General features: G+C 45.5%; 1 long non-coding RNA gene across 1 annotated transcript; it reads right to left on the minus strand.

Annotated features, from left to right (window-relative positions):
- Window positions 1-2,747: 2,747 nt before the first annotated feature.
- Window positions 2,748-3,654, minus strand: LOC136483236 (uncharacterized). The gene is made up of 3 exons (XR_010765368.1): window positions 3,535-3,654; window positions 3,042-3,095; window positions 2,748-2,943 (listed from the first exon to the last, which is right to left on the minus strand). It is a non-coding gene; the product is annotated as an uncharacterized lncRNA (long non-coding RNA).
- Window positions 3,655-8,144: the final 4,490 nt, after the last annotated feature.

An 8,144-nucleotide genomic window follows, 5' to 3' on the forward strand; every position in this document is an offset into this window, starting at 1 on the left:
GGCCCAAGATGGACTGAGACGGGCTGATATTGGGCCAGTATTTTAGGAGGCGGACATAAGGCCGTCTTAACCGAGGCGGTTGTTTTAAGGCGACCACCTTGGTAAATATATTAACCGAGGCGTTTGAGTTAGGACAACCGCCTCGGTTAATCTACGTTACAATGCCCGCCTCGATTAAGCATTAAACGAGGCGGTCGCTGGCTTGGCTGCCCTGCCTCGAATAACTAAGGCGGGCAACCGAGCCGCCCGCCTCCGATGTCATTTTGGAAACGCTGTGCAAAAAATTTTGTGTAGTAGTGAAACTAATACACAAATTTTTATTGGCGACCGTTAACATGCACTAATAATATTTATGACAATTTGAACTCTAAAATAATATTTATGACAATTTGAACTCTAAAAATAATTTATATTGGCGACCGTTAACTTGCTAGTTCTATATTATGAGTTCTCCATTGACATAACTTACATTGGTATTTACGATAAAATGGGTACTATGAATTTAAGTATTTACGAGAATTTTTTATTATGGCTGACGAAAAAAACTAGCAAGAATGATCGAAAGTAGACCATAACGTACGTCAGCATAAGTTACATCATGTTTACGAGAATTCTGGAGAATTTTGTTTACAACAATACTAACAATATTTACTAGAATTTTCACCAATAAATATTTACAAGAATTCTAAATTATGACCGGCGCGGCCGATGACCTCGCGCGCCGCTTCGCCGCGTTCCTCCCCGTCCCGCTCCTGCCGCCGCCGCCGCAGAAGCAGCAGCTCTCCGGCGTGGCCACCGCCGTGCTCAACGCCGGGCCGCCGGGGGACGTCTGGGCCGCGCCGTGGGCGACGTCTTCGGCCGCCTCCGCATCGACGACACCTTCTACTCCGGCGGTGGCATGCCAAAGCAGCGCCGGTGCAACGCCGGGGAGAAGAATGGTGGGAGTGGGAGATCGGTGGCCGGAGCGTCGGCCGCGGTCAGCAAGGACGGGGCCACCGGCGGCGGCGACGACTCCCTCGACTCCTCCAGGAGGTTTGCGCAGGCGCAGGGGAGCATGAACCGGTCGGCGACGTACGACAGCAGGACGAACGACGTGGAAAGCTCGGTGTTGGCGAGCGGCGACCTGTGGCGCGCGGAGGCGTCGAGCACAGCAGCAACATCGACGCTGCTAGTGCCTCTGCTCCGACAGGCGGCGTCGCCGGCTATGGTGCCAACCTGTTCCTCGTGCAGCTCGGCCAGGTCCTCTTCGTCCGTGACACGACGCGGTCGCTCCTCCGCCGGGGCCGACATCCGAGCGAGGCGGGCTGCGTCGCTGCCGGGGAGCCCCGTGCACGAGGGTCGAGCCGAGCCGACGCCGGACCGCATCCGCACGAGGCAGGGGCGCACAGGGGAGCAGCAGCCGCGGCCGCCGGTTACGCCGCCGTGGGGGAGAAGCAGCCGCAGCCGCCTTCCGAGAGCGAGGCGGGCCGCGTCACCGTCGGGGAGCCCCGTGCGTGCGGGTGGAGCCACGCCGACGCCGAACTGCATCCGAGCGAGGCGGGGGTGCAAGGGGTAGGAGCAGCCGCGGCTGCCGGTTACGACGCCGTGGGGGAGAAGCAGCCACGGCCGGCTGTGAGGGAGGAGGCGACCCATTCTGTAGCCAAGTCATCTGACCCGCCCTAGTCTGGCCTCCGCATGCAATGATTCAGGGCATCTCTGGCTCGTAACAGACGCAGGTGAACTATCTGAGCCGAGCAGTTATGAGCCCCGACAGCCACTTAATGGTAATTAAATTTAATTCACATAATTAGTGCACTGTGATCACTATGATTTCGGATCTGCCGTGTGTGTGTGCATGCAAGATATTGCAACGAGTGGTTACGAGAATACATGAATTAGCGTATACATGTATACAAGTGAATTAGCGTACACATGAATCAGATCGAGTTACTATAATTTGGCATCATGGTACTGTGTAGTTTACTATAACTAGTATAGTGCCCGTGCTAACGCCACGGCTTCGTTCAGAGATATACATAAAAACAACCGTCATATATTGGAAAAATGAAATGGAAATAATCAGTTCATTTTTAGAGAAATAATATAATGCCCGTGCTAATGCTACGGTAACATATAACCATGGAAATCAAATAACCAAAAGGCATATATGCCAAGTTATTAAGCATCATTGAGATATATTTACGATTCACAGAAAATTAAATCAAATATATTTATGATTCACGTAAAAAGAAAAAGTAAAAAGGAAGTCCATCTCACCTGATCAAAATATGAACAATAACATTTTTCAACATTAGTGGTCACATCTATAAAAGGCATTTTCATTTGTCAAAAACACTTCTTTACAATTCTAGGCAGATATCTGTGCAGCAAGGAGATCGCATGTGAAGATCAGCACAGGCTTAAAGAAATATAATATCCCAAGAACTTATCTACCATCTATCTAACAGAAGTATAGGAGGACTTAAGTTGATCCAAGAGAATACAACATCAGATGCTATTTGGTTCTAGAAATCAAATGACAATTGAAGTAGCAGGAGTATCATACTACTTTTTAATGGTGGTATATATTTCTTTTTATAAAGCAGGATCACACTATTCAGAAACAGAGCCTTCATGTCGTTTATCTTAGATCCTGGCAGAATTAAAAATTAATTGTGTATCACACTATTTTAGAAACAGAGCCTTCAATGTCCATGCATGCTAACTCCAGGACAAGGAGAAAAAACGGGCATGCTAATGGACTGAACTGGTGGGAAAATGTACTATCGTTACATCTTGATTGCAGAGTCATCATTTTCCCTTCCTCCTCACATCCTTCACGGCATCGTTGATCCTTCCTTTGCTCAATTCAGTAGCTCGTCATCAGCAGCGCTCCATTGCTGGATCCACTCCCACGACCCCTTGTCACTCCATTACCTCGGAGGCTTGAATTGGAGTCTAAAACTTTTTTTCCAAAAGAAAATATGTTGATATATAAGCAAAGCGAAGTTGTGAAAGGCAACCAAAGTAATAAATTTTCCCTGAATATGCAGAAACCTCACCAAACATTATTGACCAAGGTATCCTGAAAATGGTTCCAAACGCAAGGAGCCAACCTGAATTAGGTACATAGTTTGGTTGAAAGAAAGGAAACAATATAAGATGCTTCAAAATTGGAGCTGTTAAATCAACGAATAAGAAAGGCACCATCTGGCCATTTCAGTGTCTCAAAAATTTAATTTATCACTGTCAAGACAAAAAAGAGGTTTCAAGGTTCCGAAATTTCTTGTCCGGTGCATCATTATTTGTAGTTATTTTCAAGCCAAAACCATTACATACAGTAAGGTTACACTTTTGTTACCTTTAAGACACAATTTCATCCCATTTCAGCCCAAAACTGGAAAGAACGATACATGGAAAAAATTCATCCTTGCTCTTAGTGTTTGACATCTCTTAGATAAACAAAAGTTCAACCTTGCACTGACTTCAAATGATCTAAAATTTGGCAAAGTAGATCGAAAAGATCAAAACAGAGGACAGAGGAGTATCTGTTACCTTCAGTAGGGGCTGACTGAAAAAACTATGAAATCCAAAATGCCTTGAAAAGTTTCATTAAGAAGCCACATGAGACAGCATTCTTCTCAGCTGGACCCACTTCATTTATCTCAAAGGCAGATAATATGCAAGATAGTAAAAATATGATGAAATAGTCATGGTGGTGCAAGCTACGAGACCAACTTCATTGATCTCACAGGCAGATAATATGCAAGACAATAAAAATATGATGACATAGTCATGGTGCTGCAAGCTACCTGTATGCTACTTAATTGCTCCAAACAATTTGGTGATGTAATCAGTCGTCACATCCTCCTTGGTCAGAGGGGCAAATAGCACATCCGGAATAAATCTGAACAAACCTATAATAACCTTCCAGGCATCCCATTTGGCTGTGTCCTTCAGGTTGAAAATGCCTTCAGATTGAAGTGATGAGTCCTTTTAGATTTAGTAACTACTCTATTAGGAAACTGTTAGTAAGCACCGTGGTTAAAAAAGATGTAAGATCCAAAAGCACAGGATAACCAAACTGTATGTGTTCATCACTGTACCTAAGCTGAAGCACACCCAAGTTCAACTATTCCATCAGTTTTTTAGGATCCCCTCTAATGAGGCAATAACGAGGCAAAAGGATGCAAGGAAAGATTGCGTACCACCAGAATCTGGGCGGATCTAATGTAAAACTGAATAAAAACAATAGGAGAAAAAGAAGAGATGCTAGCTCACTGTTGCCCGAAACCCTAACCCTAGCCGCCGTCGCCGTCGGCGGGGCTGTTGTCCTAGTCGCGCTCGACCTGGTGGCCGTCGGCTCATCGTCGCGTGGGGGAGAGGAGGAGTCATCGTCGCGTGGGGGAGAGGAGGAGTCGGCGTGCGAGAGGACCAGGGATCATTCACCTTGGAGAGGAAGAGGAGAGCCTTCTCCCGGAGCTCCGGGATGCAGAGGTTGAGCACGAGCTGCACCATGTCCTGATCCTCCGTCATGTCGTGATCCTCCTCCGTCACGTCTGCACAGGCGGCGGGCGACGGTCTGCGGCCTGCGTTGGCCACTCTTGGAGTCGCGAGACGGGGAGGGGAGGTTAGGGTAGGTGACGGTTTTTCATTTTTTTCCGGAAAAAAGGACCACGGACGAACGGAGGGATCGAACCGTCGCCGCTGTGGGTGCGAGCGTGTGGGGCTCGGGGCGGAGGGAGGGCGCGCGACCGCGGTGGAACGGTGAAGTGGGGAGATCGGGGGTGGGAGATCCAAAGAATACCGGCCATCGGATATGGCTGAGTAAGGAGAGAGAATGAGTGAGAGTTAATTTGGTGCCCATGTTTTTAATGTTATCTTTTTCTGTATGCGTTTTATGGGGTGGACGTAGTTTAGATCATGACTGTAGAGGTGGGATTTGTTTGGTGGCTATAGGATAATTTGAAGTGGTGTATTATAGGGGTAGAGGTAGAGATTTGTGTACTTACTATAAAAGATGAGTTACCATAATTTGACGTCCTTCGTTTCCTAGCGAGGCTGATTTACCAAAGTGAGCAACATTAACATGCAAATGAACTAACAAAATCGTAACCACATTATCATACCATAGTCTAGGCCATGTTTAATTAGTTCACCTAGAATCCAAACTTTGACACCATGCAAAAAGAAGATTCCCGTCACATCAAACTTGCGGTACATGCATGGAGTACTAAATGTTGACGAAATCAAAAACTAATTGCACAGTTTGGTTGTACTTTGCGAGACGAACGTTTTAAGCCTAATTAGTCAACGATCAGACAATTACCATTAAAGAAGGGTAGCTACAGCTTGCATAGTGTAGCTATAATGATTTCACCGACGCCAATTCGGTCCCACTAAACACGGCCCTAGTTACCATAACGGCACATTGATTTCTGAGCGCGTAAAAGTAGGAGTAGCGACCTACGCCTTGTTTAGTTCCACCTCAAATTCTCAAAAAGTGCTACAGTACCTATCACATCGAATGTTTGCGGCCCGTGTATGGAGCATTAAATATAGCCGAAAAAAAACTAATTGCACAGTTTGGTGGGAAATTGCGAGACGAACGTTTTAAGCCTAATTAGTCTATGATTGAACACTAATTACCAAATAAAAACGAAAGTGCTACAGTAGCCCCAAATTCCAACTTCCAGAAACTAAACACACGCCTAATTTAGGGCAAGCAGCCACCCATGGGCGTTCTGAATTGAATCATTGCATGCATGGGTGTATTAATTACATTAAAGAAGGGGACCACATCGAGTCAAAGCCATGCATGGCATGAGTGGTGGGTCAGTGGACGGAGCAGGGTGGGTGGGATGGTGCGCTGGTCTCACGAGTTTCGATCCGGCTATGGTAGTCTGTAGCTAGCAACACTGAGAAAAAAAAACACACACACACACATATATATATATATATATATATATATATATATATATATATATATATATATATATATATATATATATAAACTTTTCATCAACTCTCTACATCCGTGTCCTCTTTTTCCGGATGGAGTGCCCGTACGCGAGGATTTTTTTTTTCTCATCGCTTGCCTTCACATACACCCCTTGCGGCCATAAAACTCCACAAGGGCACTCCGTTGTCACGGATGATCTCCGTCACCGTTGCCACACCGGTCCTCGCGTCCTGTTTCTCCTCGCCGTCGTCTCGCTCTATGATGTCAACTTCACTGATAGTTACGAGTACATACACTGCACCTCCTCTTCATCCTCTGCACCATCGTCAATGACGTTTCTACCTACCACCTCCTTATCTTCGAAGGCGTCTCAGGTCAATGCCTCCTCGTCTTCGTCGTCTCCGGCCACTGCCACAGAGGCATACGACCTTATGAGGGCTGATGTGTGCCGGACGACGATGTCACACCCTAAATTTTTTGATTTTGGGTTATGCATGGAAAACACTAAATAAAATAAGTGATTTCAATATTTGTATAAATTTTTCTAAGGTTAATTAGGTTTTCGCTAATCTAAATATAGAAAACTTTGGTTTCAAACTTTTTCATATTAATTTGACAGGCTTTACATGACGTGATGTTAGCTTGTTGTGACTTTGTGTGTTGTGTGTATAAAATTTTCAAACACGTTTAGTAAGTCATTTATCGTTATCTAGCATGTCTCCATCTTTTTTTCTATAATCAAATTCCTCGTTTCTCAGCTTAAGTCTTCGTATGGAGTTTCTCAGAACATTTTTCTTCCGCTCTAAATCATTCACTTGAGTTCATCATTCATCAACATATCTTAAGTTCTTCCCAGAATCATTCCGACTTTTTGCGAAACTTTTTCCCACTTTTCTGTGAGCATAATCTAATTTAATTTTTAGATACTCCAAGATATATTTTCATTGGCTCTAAATACTTTATTTGGGTTACTCATGTTTCATAATGTCTTTGAGAATTTTCCTCGAATTTTCGAAGCCTCGGGAGTATTTTTCGTGGCTCAAAAATCAATTCTGGGCTTTTCTGAAATTATTTTAATCATGAAATTCATTAATTTCGAAAATAATAAAAATATCTCGTTTTTCACCAACCTTAAACCCTACCAATATATATATGCCAGTGTTGTGTTCGATGCGTTCATTCCAGATCTAAAATCTTCATCGCAAGACGCCACCCGTAGCCTCGTGCATCTGAAGCCGAAGTTTGCCACATCTAGGGTTTCGGTGAACTCTCCGTTGACCTTTTCCGGCCAAACCTTTGCGTTCCCGCGAATTCCACGACCACCACAAGGTTTGTATCAGCTTTCTCTACACCGTAGTGTCCATCTTTTTTTGAATCCGTCACCATTTGACCGCTTCCCTTTGTTTTCCTTTTTCTGGCGCGTTTTCCGGCGAGGTTCGCCATGGCCGGCACCGTTTCCTCCTCCGTTTCCGGCCAGCTCTGGTCTCGTGCGCGCCACCTGTCGTCTTCGGGCTAGCTGAGCCCTGGCTCTGCGCGCCGCCGTCGAACCGCGCCCCGGCCTCAGCCCTGCGAGCGGACAAGCGTGGCCACCGCGTCGCCCGTGGTTGCCCGTTCGGTCACCACCACGCGGCCGGTGTGGCCTCCGTGCAGGTCCAGCGCCTGGCCGCGGGCGGGCGCCTCCGCGCCGTCGGCTGCTCAGCCCGGCCATCCCCAGGCCCCTGCCGGACTCCCTTCTGTCACGCGGAGCAGCAGTCAGCCACGCCTCCACATTCTGCGCATGTGCCCAAGGTAGAAGATGAAGTAATTACGAGTCCGCCACTAGTTTCATCGTAGCTCCTATTAGGTTTGTTCAAGTTGCGTTAGTTTTGTATTATCGTGCTCTACGCAGTAGTGCTAATATTTTTCATGTCACATGTTTTTCTATATATAGTTAATTATTGAATTGGTTAATATGCTTGTAATTAGTTTTATAATTAAAAATGATATATGTTTGTCACGTCGGTCCTTTGCATTTAAGCATAAACTTATGTAATAGCAACTTGAATATGTTTTTAATTATAATTTGCTTAGCTCAAGCACCATATGTATCATACACTCGTTTTAGTGCTCACACGTTACATTGTTTTGCAAGTTAAAGTTTAACGGGCATAAATAATATCAAATTATGTATGAATAAAATACCATCAGCTCCAGCACGCATCAT

This window comes from Miscanthus floridulus, chromosome 9 (genome assembly GCF_019320115.1).
Source record: "Miscanthus floridulus cultivar M001 chromosome 9, ASM1932011v1, whole genome shotgun sequence".
NCBI classification, from domain to species: domain Eukaryota; kingdom Viridiplantae; phylum Streptophyta; class Magnoliopsida; order Poales; family Poaceae; genus Miscanthus; species Miscanthus floridulus.